The 19027-nt window shown below is 35.7% G+C and overlaps 1 long non-coding RNA gene across 2 annotated transcripts in view; it reads right to left on the bottom strand.

The window, feature by feature from the left end:
- Positions 1-2101: 2101 nt before the first annotated feature.
- LOC114066966 overlaps positions 2102-19027 on the bottom strand; it is a 34532-nt gene continuing 17606 nt past the window's right edge. For both annotated transcript variants that reach the window (XR_003573274.1, XR_003573275.1), the window contains exons 2-3: positions 6224-6324; positions 2102-2226 (exon numbers count right to left, since the gene is read on the bottom strand). This is a non-coding gene — a long non-coding RNA (uncharacterized LOC114066966). The remainder of the gene's footprint in view (positions 2227-6223; positions 6325-19027) is intronic.

The following is a 19027-nucleotide window of genomic DNA, read 5'->3' as shown; positions in this document are numbered from 1 at the left end:
GAAACCTTGTAAGGAAACCTAGTCTGACTGTGGGAGTGTGGGGTGTGTATTTGTGAAGGGTCCCAGCTCAGGTGGTGCGAGCACGACTGCCAGAGCGGCTCTTGGATGGTCAGACAGGGAAGTTCCCATAACACGGGCTATGGCTCACTGAACCAGCACTGGTGCCTACCCTATAAGTGGTTTCTGGCCTATTTTAACACCTCTTCCAAGTAGCAGTCATGTTCCTTTAGACCTAGGACTCAAACCATGCATCTTTTCTGACAACTGAAGGGAGTATAGCGCAAAATAATGTGGCTGCAGAGCCTTAGTCATTGCATAGGTGGGGTTTGGAATTCTTAACATTATGTTTATCCCCTGAAATTGCTTGTATTTGGAGCATATTTTTTTTGTGCTTAGAAGAGCTAATCCCATTGCTTAAAAGGCTGTATAGAGGAATACATGCTTTGTATATAATTATTCCCTTCAGCAAGTTGCCTTGTGAAAGTTACGTTGTTGAGTCCTCAAGGCACTGCGTAGCAGTTTTATTAATATCTGGATGAGTACCTCCAGAAACAGAACAAAATTCTCTTCCCAGTGTTCTTTTGCTAGTCTCCCTGGTGAATGACGAACTAATTTCAATCACCTGTAACTTTACATTTTCTCACATGTCAAGTATCTTATTACTCTTTCTTTTTTTTAAGGTTTCTTTTAAATTTTTTTTCTTTTACTTTCAGTATGGGCAGAGATGTTGGCATTGAGTAGATCAGCAGCACAGAATTCCTGGTGCAAGGAGGAAGAAAAAATGAATTATGTAGTTAGCTGTATTGGTCTGTAGGTTTCCATTAAACAGATGTCTCTGGCTTGCTATCATTCACTGTAATTGCAGTGTCTGGAAAGTTGACTTTCCCTTGAGACTAATCTATTTTAAGTTCAATGGATCAGGGGAAGCTTTCGAATGATTTGTAAAATTCTTTACACTTAACTTTTAAAGTCCAAGGAAAGACAATACTGTTTACCATACATACTTCTTAGTGCAGAATTTATTAGAATATTGAGACAAATTGTTGTCTGAATTTCACAGGCAATGGATTACCACACACACATATAATTATAGATATAGTAATTGTTTTCAGAGATGGTATTTAGAAAAAATTAGCTAATTTAGTTACAGTTCTAATTATATTCTTTCTATTTTCCTATATTTCCCATGTTTCACCATCAGCTCTGGTAGAACTATCAAGGCAGTTAAAAGTCGCTGCAGAGAGTTTCAGACATGCTCTGAAGGAAAGAATGTAATACTTCAAGGTATTTTTGGCATTTTTTCCAAATATATATGATGTAAATGGACTAAAGGACTAGTCCTTTAGCTCTTCTTGAAGCTCATTTCTTCAGTGAAATTAGAGAGATTATTAGAAGTTCTAAACTAATTTTAAATAAACTCAGAAGAGGATATTCATTATGCCCTGAAATCTCTAGTGGGCAAAAATTACATTCTTCTTACCTAGACATTCAAACTATTGCAACCCCATGAAACATGGTAACCAAAGAATAGTTGGAGAGCTAATCTAAAATCTCATTTCTGTGGCTGCTGTAATGTCTATGACTACTGTAATCTCTGTTCAGGTCTCAAAATCAATACAACATTCATACAATACATCTGTGGCATACTTACACTTATTTAGTCCTCTGAATATCATACAGCTTCATGGTCAATGCCAATAGAACTAAATCAGTAGTTTAAATTCTTTAATCAAAAGTCAAGAGTAACCAACTTTCAATGTAAAAAGAAATACCACAGAACATGTACAATTCTTGGCCCATAGCATTAACTACATTGATTCCTGAGAGAGAGAGAAAAAAAAACCCAAGTAACAGTTATTATATATATTGCTTAATCCATGGCTGATAGCTGCGTATCTGCCATCTAAAGAGAACCATGTAAAAAATGAAGAATATTTGCTTTCAGTCTTCATAATGGAGCATGCTCAGACCTTTCAGATTCCATCTCGCTTTCGTTTTTCATATTGCCTAGGAAGCCCATACAGTAAGAAGCCTAAGGGGTATTAAGAAAGCCTGGTGTTAAACAGATGCATAAATGGGCAGTAAAGTACATCACCTGCGTTCCAGGTGATAAGACTTGAAATGCACCCAGTCTTCTAAACAACTGTGTTCAGAAATCAGGAGCGCTGGGAGATACTCCATATCTGGGGTCTTTAGCACTTCAGGTTAAACACAGCACAAGTGTCTCTTTACAAAAGAAGAAGAAAATTATTACACTCGAAGACTGTTATTAAATCTGAAACTCTGAACCCTAATTTAACAAAAACTAGTGTTCCACCTCACCTTCTCTTTAGCACCACTATACATACACCTCTTTGAAAGGGCACTGAGACTTTCCCCAGGAGGATGCAAATGCACACTATGACTTTCCACCAGTGATCTCACAAAACACTCCATATCCCACTGAAGGTCTGTCCAGTCGTGCCTGAGCATGGCAGTTCTGGTCTGTTCTGCGGTGCTTTTGGCTGCTCCAGAGGATGGACTTGCAAAAGGCAATGGTATCTGAGTAAATTAGTAAGGTCACTTCATAGGCATTGTTCTGTGGACAGTGTGTAGACTTTGCCAGCTTTTTATATATTTTATGACAGACCATGGTAGGAAAGAAGCGTACCCACTACATCAGCCTTGGGCAGTGGTAACAGTCAGAGCTAAACATCAGACTCGCCACATGATACATAATCAAGAATTACCACCATCAAAATTGTACCTGGATTTTTGTGTTTGTGTGAGAGAGCAAGGCTCCTTCATACTCCTGTTTGTGTAGATGCACATTACATACATTTGCTCAATCTGTCCCTGTATTTCCAACAACAGAATTGGCATATGTGCCGATAATACTTTTAAAGGCATTTTTCTATACTGTTAGTGTTAAACTTCTTTGGAGATCATTCTTTCTTCCTTTTCTATTGGAATTGGATCTCCTTTTAACTCAAGATGTTTCTCTATATCTGGCAGCGTGAATGAGACTTTGAAGATTTTGCTTTTTCAAGAGACCAGAATGATTGACTGCAACAGCAGTACAGTAATGGAGGGAATCACTAGGGGGATGTTGGAGCAGACAGCTGTTATATTATTTTGAACTGGCAGTTTTCCTTATAAATATTTACTGTATTGAAAAACAGACAGCTATTGTAGCAGTGATCTGGAAAAAATTTTGAAAAATTACTGGGATTTTCCCTATGAGACCAGCTTCAAAAGCTGTAACTGAATATACTTATGGTCCAGCATTGCACAAAATTTGGGCTCAACCTGTATTTGGGAAAAAACCTCTACTGAAGAACTGCATTTTTAATGTGAGGAGGTCAACGTGACTTTGGTTTGAACAGATATTTTAGGACTTCTAACTCTTGTTCACAAATTTTACCCAACCTGAGACATATGCCTGACAAAATCGGCCAAATGTCCCTTTGATATAAAGGGGCCTTCACAGCCCTCACTACAGCTGACTTGGCTTACACCCGTGGAAGATTTGATCCAGCAGCAGAGATTTGTAAATTTCTTAAGAAATAATTTAAATGTTTTTCTGAAAAGCTGTTGATACATTTACCACCGACTTCTGAACATCTTAAATATAATAAACCATTTCCAATAGCCGTACCAAACAAAGAGTACTTGAAAAAAAAATCACACTATGAAATTTCAAGAGCTAAATATTTGAGTAATAATTTAGTTGCTGTTGTTGTTTTACAATTGGCTCCTTCGTTATGTAAAATGCTGTACCTATGAGATAATTGACTTTTCCTGTAATTAAACCTGCAATCAAAAAAATGTTATCATCACTTAAATAACTGCTCGGGAAACAATTGAATGAGAAGACGAGCTGAAAGCCAATGAATGGTCTTTTCTTAGAGTGTGAATAACAACAAGGTTTCATAGTCTGTCAGTCTCAGTACCAGCAAGCCTGTCTTTGAAAATGCTTCCATTTTTCAAGCTGTTAGAGAGATTGCTATAGATCCTGGGGGCATATGCCTGAAAGAAAGATCATAATTCAGCAACAGGAGGTCTGCTTATCTCACTCGACAGTGAGCTGGCAGAGGACGAGACCCACACTTTGTTTACAGGGGGAATAAACAGCATACCTTCTAGGTGCCTGCATGGGCTGTGAACCCCCTTGGTACAGAGGTGAGGGAAGGATGGAAGAGCAAGGCACAGACTGTGAGGAAAAACTGTGCATAAGTATGTGGGTGTGTAATAAATGGGACTCTTCAGACCTTCAAAAAAATAAAAAGAAGCTGCCTCATCCGCACAGTATCCCTTGATCTCTTGGTTAAACTGTATTTGTAGGTTTCCATTGAAATGTCATTCAGGAAATATCATTCAGCTTCCCTTGACACAGAAAAAGGAAGGACAGTATTAAGTGACCTGTGTAATGAAAGGAAAGTTTTATTTCTAATTATTCTATATTATTTCTAATTAAACTGAGATAATTACAAAAGAGATGGGGAAAATGGGAAGAGGGGGAAGAGAGAGAGAGAGAAGAAATTGAATCCTATTTATAACACAGTCTTCATTGAGCTAAATTCTGCTATGCCTACTTATTTTGAAGTGATTTGGTCTACTTGCAAAATATTCCTCTAAAGAAACCACAAAGGTGCAAAAGAGGTTAAACTGATTATAACACGATTTAGCTAGTAAGAAATGGTCATTTCACCCTTCCAGCAGAAATATATTTAAAATCTAATTAAATGGTGTATTTTAATTTGGAGTTACAGGTGACATTCACCAGATAGATAGATCAGTAATTACCCTAGTTGACTGCTAAAAAGCAAAGAAAACCAAACCAAAGAAAAAGAAGTGTTCACTGAAAAAGGAAAGATACATTTTGCCTTGGACTTCTGATTTTCTCCATACATTTCTAAAGAGTTTCCTGTTTGGATGTTACAGGGAAATAGACTGAAAAGAAAAAAAGCATTGTATTTAAATATTTTTTTTAAAATAGCATTATATTAACCTTTTAACAACTGAAGATAAAAACTATTATTTGTGTTCTGCTACCTATGGTCCAAAAAATAATCTGACTTGAACATACTTGTAAAGGTCTTTAATAATCTGATAAAGTAAATAATTCTATTTTCCTTCCTTCACATTTTTTTACCCCATCAAAGCTAAATGAATGTAAAGCAGTTTTAACTTTCTAAATAATCAGCTTGCCTGTCTCAGTTCTTCATGAAAGATAATGAGGTGTATTTGATCACAAGGTTCATTAAAAATGATTACATAAAAAAAAGGAAAGTCATTCCAAATAGTGTTGCTAATTGGAAAAGATGAATTGTCGTATGACTGAAGTTTGGATCCAAGTTTAGAGTCAAAGAAAATGTGTAACAATTTGTTTTCCCATATGCATTAGTTTGTGTGATGTTATGACATTAACAAGTCCCTCAGTTATATCAACTTTCATTTCACCGTGTGATGTTGAAATAATTTACATTTTTCAAAATTACATTTGAGTTTCTGAGTATGAATTACCCAAGAAAGTAATTGGCTGTTTAGAAATTGATGTTTCTAATAACAAAACAAGTGTTGAACCATTTCATTTTTCAGCATCTGTCATTTTCTTCATATGATTTCTGAATTGAGCATGTCACGTCACTGATGTCCCTTTTAAATTGAATTAGAGGAAAAATGGTAGTTGGGGAAAGTGACTATTTGTCGTGTTTTACCTGCATAGCTCATGTTAACAGAGTAACAAAATAGTATGCTTTCTTTAACTCATCATGGGCAAATATTCCTTGAATAGCCCTATGGACCTCACAGACACCACATCTCTTTTTAGGTTTCCAGAACTGACTATAATATAACACCATTACCCATTCAGGTGAAAGTAAGCCTTGATTTATCAGCCATAATAAAAAGGTATTGCTGTAATAAGAATACTCAAAGGTTAACGTATAAGATACCTAAAATAATCAGGTAAATGCAAGGGAGAAAGGAGAACATATAGTCAAAAGGCGATCTCCCTGAAACTTATAGCAAGATCTCAGCCTGTGGAGATTAGATTCCAACAGGAACATATGCTGAATAAAATTTACTTCCTTAGCAAATTGCATACTGCTTTTGAGTACAGGTGGGCAATAGGACTGTGTGTCCCCTTCCAAAACCTATCAATCCTAAGCATCTTGTCAGGAGAGAATGAATGACACATCTCTCTCCATTGCTCTAGAGAAATTTTAGATAGCAAAATTACCATGTCTGCACAGATGATGGGTGAGGTGAATCCTGATTGCTCTGTGCTCTTTTTTGGGGAAGTTGCAGCAAGTCACCAGTATTCAGTTAACTGCTAAGAATCTATGGAGAATAGGAGAATAGATTTCCTTTTGAAGACTGGATTATGTGACGTTTTGGAAAAACAGGCAAAGCTTCAACTTGATCAAACAAAAGTGTGAAAGTACTACTTTTCTTCTGCAGAATATGTGTTTGATTACTATAAAAGTAGATTACTCTTTTGAAAAAATTGCATTTGTGTTAGGCATCACTGCCTCCTCTGTTAAATGGGTGTACCTTGAGGTTCTGCAGGGCTGTTCAAGGCTAACTTACAAAGTTAGTTTGTAAAGTAATTAACTACTTTAGAAAGAAATGTTATTAATTGCTATATCTTTAAGAGATGGGAGTGTATAATAGTACTGAAGCCTTTAATCAAGAAGCAACAAAATAAAATACTGTGAAAAGAAAATTTGTTCTACCTTTTTCAAGAATTTATTGTATCTTATGTAGTTACAACTGATACTGTGAAGCAAGCAGGAAATTAGGTCACTCATAGTAATTTTCAAGTTAAATTCTATGGGAAATAAACTCTAGCACTCTAGTGCTTTTAAGCACCTGAAACTTGATTGTTCATTGCTTTGGCCTTGAGTGATGGTACTTTTATGAATGCAGTTTGTACAAGATAATGACAATACAAGAGTGTAGAGTTCAGTCATTGCATCCTAAAGCTTTGAATCTGAAAGTCTCTGTATGAGCAATTTTTTCTCCCAGAATATTCAGAGGGCATAAATATTATTAAACAGGCGTTAGACAAAAGAATAACTCACATATAGAAATGATTCTAATTTGAGGAAAGAAAAAAATATTGATGGAATACATCAGTTGATGTCCCTTGCATCACCAAATTGCAGTGGATATCTTTACAACTGAAACTGTTGAGAACTTTGTTGGGATCCAGGGAATCATTAAATATCCTGGGACCCTGGGAGAACTGCTTCATATTACACTTGCTCAAAAACAGTTTCTGCAGAGAAACATCTAGACAGTGCGGCATTGTAGGCAGATCCTCTGAAGAGGCATGGTGCACTGAATATTAACACCATTTCACACATTCCCAAGATGTATGCAATTACCTCAGGGAGAGAAGCTGGGAATGTGAGGTCTCAAGGGCTTAGATAATGACATAAAATAAATTGCAACGATTACCCATGTATTTTTCCAAGAGACATATTATTTAAAACCTGTCTAGGCTTTTGAGAATGAAAGACAGAGGAATGTCCACTTTATGAAATTGCTATTAATGTGTGACCTAGAGTTGAAGACAAGGTTAATTATAGGTTTTAAACAGAAGTATCATTCTGGTTTAATATCACTACCCAGGCCTTAAATATTGAAGTAAGTCACATTTTTCAGGGACAATTGCCTTTGAATGAAGAATGGCGGGGCTCTGATCTTTGCTGACCCTACTGACTCCCATTGTGTAATCCATAGCAACAGCGTTGCTACAGCAACCAGGGAACACATCGTAAAATATGATAAGACCATGAAATCTGATGTCATACTTCCATGAGATGCAAAATTGCAAATAACTTCCTAAATCAGGTTTATTAAATGATTGATATATTTCATATATCAACGGGTCAATCGGAAATGAACAGGGAACAATGGAATGAATGAAATGAAGCCAAGCCGATCTTACTGAACACTTTAGTGTTCTAGTCAAATGTTTGGTGCTTAAGACAATTTTCCTCAAAATGTGCATCTTTACGAATGTTTTCGTTCTCTTGAGCTTATTCTCTCATCTGGATCTAGTAGACAGTCAGATTCACTTGATCTTATTCCATACAGTTATTCGTAAATTAAATGGAGAAGAAAATAAAACTGCAACCAGTGCTGTGTGAATGAGAGGGAATTATTCAGGATTTTGTATACAGGTTTTCTGCCTTGTCTACAAGCTGATTTTTCCTTAGAATAGTGTACATCCATCCAACCAGCATGTAATTTACATGAATGTTCACAAATACAATAGACAAGCTGGAAACATTAAATTACACTTTCTGACAAAGAAAAATTATTTTTGACCACAACATTCTTCAGAACAAAAGAGTAATAGCATGTTATAACTTTCAACAATAAATATTTTTTTTTAAAGTAATAAAATATAGCACCACATCAGCAAGTTTTTAAAAGACTGTTTTATCAAGAGCACAACAAAACAATCTGAGAACAAAAGTCCTATTCATTAGAAAAAAGTTCTTGCTTCTCAACCCTAATCATCATTTGTTAATTAATATAACTTTGCAGTAATCTTAAGTACATCTCACTGAATGGACGGATTGGACTATACATATTATAATAGGCTCAATAGCTACAAATCACAATGCAGGGAATTTTTTTTAAGGATCAGAAGGACTTACACTAATCAATTTCATACTGTTTTTTCCTAGGTTTCACAATAGTCAAAGCTGGATATTTCAGAAGAAGATGTAAACTCCTTTCATCATATGCAATTATAGATTGCTATACCCTAAACCTAAACTTCTTCTAAAGCACAGATGGTGATCTACCTATTTACCCAAGCACAAGGTTTGATAGCTCCTGTCATTTGATTCACTTTTGTTAGTACAGCTAGTCAACGAGGAGTACCTTTCTCTGGAAGTTCTGTCTGTATATTAATCACATGTGATGCTCTACTGCACATAATATGCTCTAGACATTCTGCCTCTATAGGAAATTTTAAAAGAATGTTGGTCAAATATATTAACCTTGCTAACATCCGCATCTTTAAAGACAACCTTTTGATATGAAAAGTTCAAAGAGAGGATTGTACAAATTACAAAATCAAACAATGGTGGTTTATCAGATAAAATGGTATGAAAACTAAAAACCTTATTTTTCAATTCCTTTTATGGTTTTTTTTATCCTTTTCTTAAGGTTCTTATATGACAAAAAAAGAGAAACTGTCTAAAATTACTCACTTTTTCACTAAACATATGAAAATTGATCACACACTTCTAGAAGGATTTTTGCTTTTTATAAACTAACATTCATATTTATGACTTCTGAAAACAAGACTAAAAAACCCCAGTACTTTATTTTACAAAAAATCAATACTTCTTGGCCAGCTCTGTCTTTCCTATAGTTATCTACCACAGAAGTTTTATTGGAAACACAGATTATCTTTGTAAACTAATTGAAACAGGTAAGCAAAATAATTTGATTTTATGGCTAAAATTCTAATGCTGACATAAGATTTAAACTGCTTGTGAAATCCAGCTGCAAACTCAGAGATATATTACTGAATATATATATATGTCTTCCCTTTTTTTTTTTTTTTTATTTTGAAAACAAAGGTAAGATATTCATAGCTTTTGTCTCCCTACTGAATAATACAATTATGTTCACCAACTGGTAATATAGGAAAATTTTCTGGGAGATCTGTTTACAGGGAATTTTATAAAAAGGATGAAAAAAAAAAGGCCATGTCCATTAACTGGAATTACGGCAATATTTCTTTCAGTGAGGTCACTTTCAGAGTTAAAGTAGAAACTCCCTCAACAATCTCTTTCCTTCACTTTGACTCTACATTTCTATAGGGTCTGGAGCCATTTCAGTCAGGCTAAAAAATTGTATTAAACTGAAATTTTGTTGGAAAAGCAGGGTTTCTTTAGGTTTAGATAGAGGAAGGGGTATTAATAGTTCTTCACTGCTGAGGATCCCCTTCTGCTGCAGAAAGGACAGTGAGCGAGTCCTGCATCTAATTTCCAGAGGGCACCGCTGAAGAAAGTATCGATGTTCCCAGCAGGAAGGGCTGTTCTGGCCTGTGGGGCAGGTGTGATGAGAAATGTGATCACTAATCTCAAATGGCTACCAACTCCTGACCAGAGGATTCTCACTCTTCATGGTACACTCTATGAAGAATGCACCCGACCACCCAAACCGGAGGGACCTATTGGCATATGTGTCAGCACCTTCGCTACTCATGTGCCTCAGTTTTCCTCACAAAGAGAGACACCTCTAATTAAAATATAGGTGCAAACACTTGCCTAGATCATTTTTTTGTATATACTTCCAACTCAAGAAAGCATTTAGCTTTCTTGTTTCCAAAGCTGAAATGATCTAAGATAGTCATAAACAGTCATAAACAAAATTCCCTATGGAACACGTAAGACTGGGATTTCAGTCTTTCAAGCTCAAGCCACCTGCCATTTGTTTCAATTAACTCACATCCTCCAGATCTTCCTGCCACTCTGATGAGAATTACTCATCCATTTTGTTTCCTCACATCCCTGGATGCACACACACATACACGCATACATGCACTCATGCAGGAGGTCACACACAGACTCTTGTACTGGAGATTCAGAGACAGTAGGAACACCTAAATTAAGAAGTATACCCCATCTCTGCCCGTTCCAAAAGCAGTCCAGAATCTGAAGATATACTGCTTCTTGCTACTGATTCATATAGTCTGTAACCTGTAATCCACAAGCTTTATTTTCTTTACTTGAAATAAAACTAGTCACAAAATGTCCAAGAGGGTTAAACTATTTTTAGTTGCCATAGTTTACTTTATTGATGATTTTTTGTCTACACAAGTTTCTCTACTTTCACAGAGGTAACCCTCCCTGTTAGGAGTAGTATTCTGTGTGAAAAGCAAGCAAAACTAATGGTTATATCTACTCCCCTTATGTTTCCTGCTCCACTGACATCAGGAGAAACTTAGCCATTAAGCTCAGAGGATGTTGGATCCGGCCCTAAACAGGTTCATGTATGACAATAACATAGTTTCCTCTTGTTTTGAATGGCATTTCTCCTTCTTTCTATTAGCGTTCATCCAACACATCAAAGACCAATTGAGTCAAGGCACGTTATAGCTATAAAGAACATAATCCCCACCCGCAAAGTTTAAGGCTGAAGCTATGACCTATTCTAGCTAAAAAAACAAAATGGGCTTCACAGGTGTCAGAATTCCACTACAATCAAGCTCTAATCTTTGTTTTGCAAGAGTGAAATACCAACAAAAGCAATTTCTCTCTAAAATGATAAGTTGACTCTTGCCAGGCTTGTGTTAAAACAAGAGACTTCTGTAGGTATTTTTGAATGTATTTTTAATCACGGACTTTTAATTCTTTACATATGTGAGGTAGGGAGGGAATATTTATATTATTTGATTGTTTAATCTACTTTCCAGGCCCAATTATTTTATCAGCTGAAAAGCTGGAAAATATTCTTATGACTAAATAATTTCATGTTTATAATTGATTTTTTTTTTTTAGTCACTTCCCATGATACTGTCCTAATTCTGATAACATTGATGGAAGAAGTTGGAAATGTTTACATGCAGCTATCTAATAATTCTATTCATTCAAAGACATTGTTAAATGTATAAAGCACTTGTTAATAAACTGGCGTAGCAAATATAGTTCATATTGCATAGTTCTCTTGCACAGAGAGATACTAATCTTTACTTACATCTTCTATATTTTCATAGGTTTATATAGCTTAGTTTTGTATGTAAGCCTTGGTTCTGGAAAGAACAAATCATAAATAAATTAGATTCCTGGTGCACCAATACTAAGCAATTACCACCTCTAGTTTCCTTGGATTTTCCCTATTTTGTAACTTGCTGTTATCAAATAGGCTTGCAGAATCAGAGTGAGTCTTTATCTTATGGACTACATAGGTAACTTTGAATTCTTGTGAGCAATTTTTGTGGCAATTAAATTTTGATGATCTGTCAGACACATGTAGCCAGTAATCTAATTGGCTCTAATTTAAAAAATAATAATTTTTGCTGTACCAGTAGCCAGAAAAAACAAAGAAAGGGGACAAAGGGTCAAAATTGGGGCAAACTGCCTTTCCTCAGGAAAAGCCTGTAGTTGAGACAAGGGGAAATCATATATGAGAATAATTTTCTCACTCTATATATAAATAAAGAGAAACTTTACTATGAAAATATTAGCCATGAGGTTGTTTCTGACAGATGCCCTTACATCTTGATTTCAGCACAGGCCAATGTAGTGTTTTTTGAACTCTGTCACATTTCAATATATATTTACTCAGAGAGAGGGGAGAATGACAGCAAAATGTAATATTTTTATTAAAAATTTAGAGTATGGAATACGCAAATAGTCATCATATAAATCATTACCCAGTAGTGTTGGGCAAGTAGCAATCATAAGATTTAATATATGCACAAACGTTTCACATTAAAATCTGATGGACTGTATAGTGCCTCCAACTAAAAGGAAAAGGAGAAGAAAAGAATAACAAAAACTATGTGGAGGGAGCTGTAAATAATTATATTTTTGTTTGCCCTTGATTACCCCTTTATATCTGTAAGAATTTTTTTTTTTTTGACAGTGTGCAGAAGAGGATAGTCACTGCTCCCACTTGAGGCAAATGGATTTTTGTTCTTCCAGGTTTCTTTGTTGTGCATTTATATGGTCTCACTTTAGGTATAGCCCCCTGAAATAGGAATAAGGAAGCACTTCTCTTCATAGTATATACATGTATAACACAGTTTAGACAAGTCCCTTTACTCCTTCACTTAGTTCTGCCCTTCTGTGTTGGTTTCAGATGGGAAAGAAACCCACTATAGGTTTTAATCCTGTTGGAGTTTGCAATCAAAAAAATGTGCTTCAATTAACACAGATCTTCATGATTTCTACAGCATTTTGTCATATGCTTCATTTCAAAAAAATCAAGATTTCTTCATGTCTCCCTGTCACATATGGCTCTTGGAGCAAGAACTAGTTTGTGTGTCAGGCAACAGAAGGACCTCACTGCTCGTGTGAACCTCTCTGGCTGTGGCCTGTGGGGGCTCTCCAACAAGAGCTGAGGCTGATGACCCTCCTCATCTCTACATCTCTGCAACACTTCAGAGTGAAGGTCTGGCTCTCAACAGATACTGTGAGAAATGGGTTTCTGATATTTCCTTCTGAAGTCTTACCTACACCAGAAAGAAATGTCTCCACCCCACTGGAGAGGGCCCTAAATTTGCCTTTGCCTCCTCAGGCTCCACAAGGTTGATGACTGTGCTCACCATCTTCTCATCTCGGCTTGTCATTTAATGGCATACACATGAAAACCCTCAAATATGTATTTTAAAAGCAGTCTGTGTAGATCTTCCCCCATAGCTATTTTGTTTATTTTAAATTAAGGCTAAATACAACCATATATGTAATGTTTAAGGAGAAAAATCCTACTGTGAGGAAAAAAAAAAAAAAAGGAACAAAAATCAGAAGAGTATCTTTTTGTTTGTTCCAGAAAGATCTCATGGAGATGACCAACTTTGCCTAACACTGGCAGAGTCAGCCTTTTTTTTTTTAAAAAAAAAAAAAAGTCCGGTTTACAGTTAGCTCCATATGCTGTTTTTGAAAATCCTTCATATTCAATATGGGGTCTGAAATAGACAAAATGAAAAGGTGCTGAAGATCTAGATTTATTTTTCTAGGGATTTCTTGGACACCCTATTAGGCTTCCTGACATGCAAAGAAAAGGAAAATCAAACTTTCCCACAGCCCAAAACACAATAATCAGAAAAGGATCTCACAAACAGAAGTTGAAAATGAAGTTACTATTAAGGTTTGGCCACCAAAGGGATTTGCAAGACATCCAAGACAGAAATGTTTTTGTCATCCTCACAACGAAGGAAGTCAGAAAAGTCACTGTTCATCAGAGGGTAATGTAATTCCAAACATGGCCTTTAGAATACTCATAGTACCATAGCATATAACAGTGTTGTGTGACTTAGATTGCCCTGAGTTTGTGTAACCATCATGAGTTTAAAAGCCTTGATTTTTAGAGGATGAATCCGAGGCATGTGAAATCACTAATTCAAAAAAATCTTAATTTTCTAGCATATACAGAAATACCTTTAAAAAGTGATGTTCTGCCATCAGTTATCTGAGACTGCTTCCTAATTATCCTGCTATTCCTAGGATGTGGCTGCTCAAGTGAGTTCCCTGAAGCACAGAGCTATCTGGACTATCTTAACATAGTCAGCTCAGACATCATTACTACTGCAGTGGAAGCAGCCCGAGTTAATTTCTCCTCCCCAACAGAGCAAATTGCTCTAACCTGGGAGGAGACAGTCACAGAATAAGAAATTGCCAGTATCTGCAGACATGGTGAACAACCTCCTCTGAAAGTTAGCTTTTAATGTGGGCACAGCAAATCATCATGAGCATTTGTGTAATCTACTGGGGATTTTTCAAGTGATGTCAGTTTTTCAGGTATGCAATAAAACTTTTTTTTTGCACATGAAGGGATGAAATGGTGAAGCAAAACTGAACATACATAAATGTTATCATTCATGGTACTGAAAGATCAAGTAGTAGAACTAAAGAGACAAGCAGATGCACTTAGAAAAAAATCAATGCATATAAAATATTTCTTTGATGACACATGCCAAGTTTTAAACTCCAAAGAGGTGACGGGAGAGGGAGACCAGCTGCAGGGATGGAAAAGATGAGTGAAACAAAGATAAGGCACAAGAGAAACAGGATAATAAAAAAGATAATGCTTGAGTAATTGTGAAGACAGATATTAAGAGAGGAAGGAAGCATGGCAAAAACAGTGAATACAGTAACAGGGTCTAATATATCAACTATTGAACGTCATAGATGGTGAATCAGAAATTTTAATTCAACACTTGAAAATAAAGAAGGAAGAAGTGACAGAAAAGTGTAATGCAGGCTAAAATATTTTCCACTATAGGAAAAATGAACTCATAGAAGGGAGCACTGAGAAAGAGAGATGCATTTCAAAGAAGAAAACATACGGAAGGAAAAACATTGTGATTTTTTCCCTTTAATTAAAAGTCATCTTTATTCTTTATTTTTTTGTCTTGGTCGTCTATAGTTGCTGCTTATTTATAATTTTTTTTTCTGTATTCAGGGGGCTATTATGATTACTACAAAGCTGTGTTCCATTAACTGCTGCTAGGAGGAATTTCATAAAGACTACCTTTGTTAGCAGGTACCTCAGTGCCAAATTTACCCCTCAGATATTAGCCTCCCACTGGTGGGTAGAACTGCACACACAACCTCAGCAAAGGACAAGTCCAACCAGGTAAACACTCCACTGTGTGACAAACAATTCCCATCAAGATATCAGGGCATGTGACACACCTTCATGGCAGATTTGTCTTGCTAAAAGTGAAGGGAGAGGTACTCAAGAGGAACAAGTAAAGGAGATGTCATACAGGAGGGCCTGTTCCACACAGCCATAGCCAGGGAATATGTATTCTAGTGGGAGTCCTTTTCAAATTAAGCATGATGAGAAGACACACTCCATTTGTATTTGAACATCACTAACCCCTGATGCCTCCATGATGACAGCACAATTGTTGTGGTACCATTGTACCAGCTATAAATTGCATGTAATTCAACAGTTAGTTCAAAAAACAAGATGTGAAAGCTGCACCATGGTTTGTGGTTTTTTCTTAATTATTATTATTATCCCTCATAGTGAACTTCTGAAAATAAAACCCAGTATGATCTTTACAGATGTGATGGCCTTTGCACTGCACAGCAAGCAGGATGGTCCACAAGAAAATTTCTATATCCAACTTAAGGTTTAAGATATCCACCACTTTATTATTATGCATACAGAATTAAATAAAAATATCATATTGTCCATGAATTAATCTTATTGAATTTTGACTGAGATAAAGAAGAGAGAATGTTGACGTGTGCTATGAGAATGTATGGTTTTCCAATAGAGGAGTTGTTTGTTTGTTGAAACTAACAAGAAAAAAAAAAAGTTAGACTTTTAAAAGTTTTTTTTGTCCTTTTTCCTTCTTCTCTAAGGTAAAAAAAAAAACAAACAACCAAACACAAACAAACAAACAACAAAAAAAAAGAAACAAACCCAAAGTTTTTTAAAAAGAAAAGTAGTTTCTTGGTCTAATTGAAACTACATCTAGTATGAGTTATTGATCTGAACAAAGAAGTCAAGCAGTGAAATCAGCTTATTCTTTTTCTTACCATTATTTATAATCGCTTTCTTGGTAGCTACTTCTCACAGTTAGTTCAGCTGTAGATAATACCAAGCATGCAAGTGCCAGAGGATTTTTCTGAAATTTCTACATATTTTCATTGAATCGCTTATACTGAAGCTACCTGACAATTTGGACCCCCACACCATTCTAAAACTCTGTTACAGCCATTGTCTGTCTTCAATACAAATGAGGCTTAAGCATCACATTACCACCGGCTTCACTCACTGCAAACTGCACTTATAGTCAAGGAGATTGAAAGTTTAAAGCATTTGAAAGTAGAGGCAAAGCTGCAAGTTTTCCAGCTGAAAAGAACTTTATTTTAATAGTTTAAAACTCACAACTGTTCAGAGGACCATAACAGGTCCTTAAAATGAACTTAAGCCTCTATAATATTACTACAAATTTAAGCAATAACTTATCATATGAGCCTCGATTTGGCTCTAGACCCAGGAATGAATTTCACCTGTGGTGAGTGTTGTGTGAAGGGAAAGAAATGTATGAGAAAGATTCCACAGAACGAAGCAAGCTGATAAGTTAAACAAGAGGATTGGCAGAGAGCCTGCTATGATTGGTCATATTGGATAAACAATGTGAGAAAAGTAATCTGAGATATTTTAAAAGCCATTCTAAATCCTTACCTAGAAACAAAGGAGAGATATACTACACTTTCTTTGTGTTAGCCAAGGAGTGAGCATATCGTGCTTCCATTCATGCCTTTGTTGAGGCTCTGAATTTTCAAACATAGTGAATTAAAGCCAAAAGAAAATCTGAGCTCTAGAGATACAAAATAAACGGGTGATAAAGGAAAAGGCTGTATAATAGGATAACTATTAAATGCTATTTTCCACCAATTAATATCATAACAGATGCAGCTCTAATAGGATTAGAAAACTATAGTTTAACATGGAATCTCTGTAATATAGAGCACAAAAATCCCAAGGGCTATAGCTGAAGAAAACTAAAAATGTTGAGTAGTATGAGTTAACCAAATAGATTAATAACTATTAAATCAGGAAATGTTTAATGCAAACTAAATATCTAGCAGCAAATATCTTCAACTACCTTTAAAATGCTTCATTGAGCTAGTGTTCAAGATGCAGGGCTGCTATTTCACAGCTTGTCTGTGCTGTCAACTTCTGCAGGGATTTATCTGCTTACACTACACAAGCACTTTTCACATCTTTATGTGCCTGACTACACAAACTACACATCCAAATGCAGGTTGTACATTCATCTTCAGCTCTTAGATGTGATTGGTGCCTGTAACAAATAAGTGGATTTGAAGCAAAGGTTAAATAAATTATCATATTTATCTGGGCCTCTGAGCTGTTATCAAGCCTTCCACAGGCTACCATTGCACTAAAAAATGAGTATTTCAAAGTAAAAGGTTAAGGGTCTTATATAGAAAGAAAATAATCAAGTAATTGAAAAATTCATTTGCTAAGTCAGATGATAAAGACAATTTATTCTTAAACATCAGGATAGATGTAACGTGGTTTGCAAAATCCTTTATGAAACTCAGGAATATTGAACATTTTCTTTAACTTTCAGTGCAAAACGCAATCCAATTTAACAAGGTAATATATATGTTTTTGAATTACCTTCCTTTTGTTTTACAGTGACATCAAATATTCTGACATAAAACTAGAACCAAGTAGAAGAGAAAGCAGACAGTAACTCTGGGTGGAAAATAGCAGGTTTTGGAACTTAGGGTCACATTTGCAAGTACTCAAATATGGATTTCACTTCAGGAAATACAGTGTACAATTACAATTACAATATAAGTGTCCAAACATTATTCCTGTATGGCAACCATATTTCATTCCCCCATTATGTGTGATTTCTGAAACTAGTTTGAAAGCTGTATTCTAGAAATGGCTTAATTCCAAGTTTTTCTGTAGTGGGTATTACTGAATAAAATAAAGCCTGGTTACGGCTGAATATGAAATTACTATTATTCATGCATTTGCTGTGCTAGTGACAAGCTTACCCTAAATTTGTGGCTAAACAAAGCAAAATTTGATGTGATGCAAGAAAAAACTGAGCTTATTAGTTATCTAAAGCTTATGTGCTATCAGCAGTGATAATAAAATACCTTTATTCAGACTTACAAAGGTTCCATCTCATTGCTTCAATCAAAAGCATTATTTTGAGGGCATAATTGTAGTAGTGCTCATTACATAGAAACAAAGTCATTCTTCATCCTGCTCTAGCTGAGCAAAGCTTGTAAAAATGAACTCTAACTAGACAAGAAATGTTGCAACTTACCAAAGTCTTAACAATACAGACCTTCTTGCAGAGCATGAATGCATATAATACAAAAAAATATATGATAGGCTACCTGGCTTTACTTGTTTTAAATATTCTTCATGATTTTATAAATGGCTATTGACCTGAAAAAGAGCAGCTGTGACATATTGTCTACCTTTTTTTTTTCCCCCAAGTATTAATTCAATACATTTTAATTAAATTCAAGCATCTGAAGATTAGAGGACCGCACACCTGAAAGTACATACTGTGGCATATACATGTGTATACATAATTTGTAGGAGAGACTCAGTACACCTGCAAGTGAAAGATAAGGTCTAATTTGAGGGTTCTACTTTCCATCTAATTTGAGGCTAAACCAATAAATAAATGAAACATAAGTTGGGGTAAAATTAGGTACACGATTTCTGGACCAAGCTGTCTTTTCCTCTCCAGCAATCCATGATTCTCCACAGGGACAACAGGAGTTAACTATTTCAGCCATGGACAAAAATGGCTGAATCAGTATTT

This window comes from Empidonax traillii, unplaced genomic scaffold, assembly GCF_003031625.1.
Source record: "Empidonax traillii isolate 1590-97213 ecotype Southwest subspecies unplaced genomic scaffold, ASM303162v1 scaffold837:size744043, whole genome shotgun sequence".
Lineage (NCBI taxonomy): Eukaryota > Metazoa > Chordata > Aves > Passeriformes > Tyrannidae > Empidonax > Empidonax traillii.
Note: the sequence above shows the minus strand (reverse complement) of the source record. Positions and strands in the feature narration are given on the sequence as shown.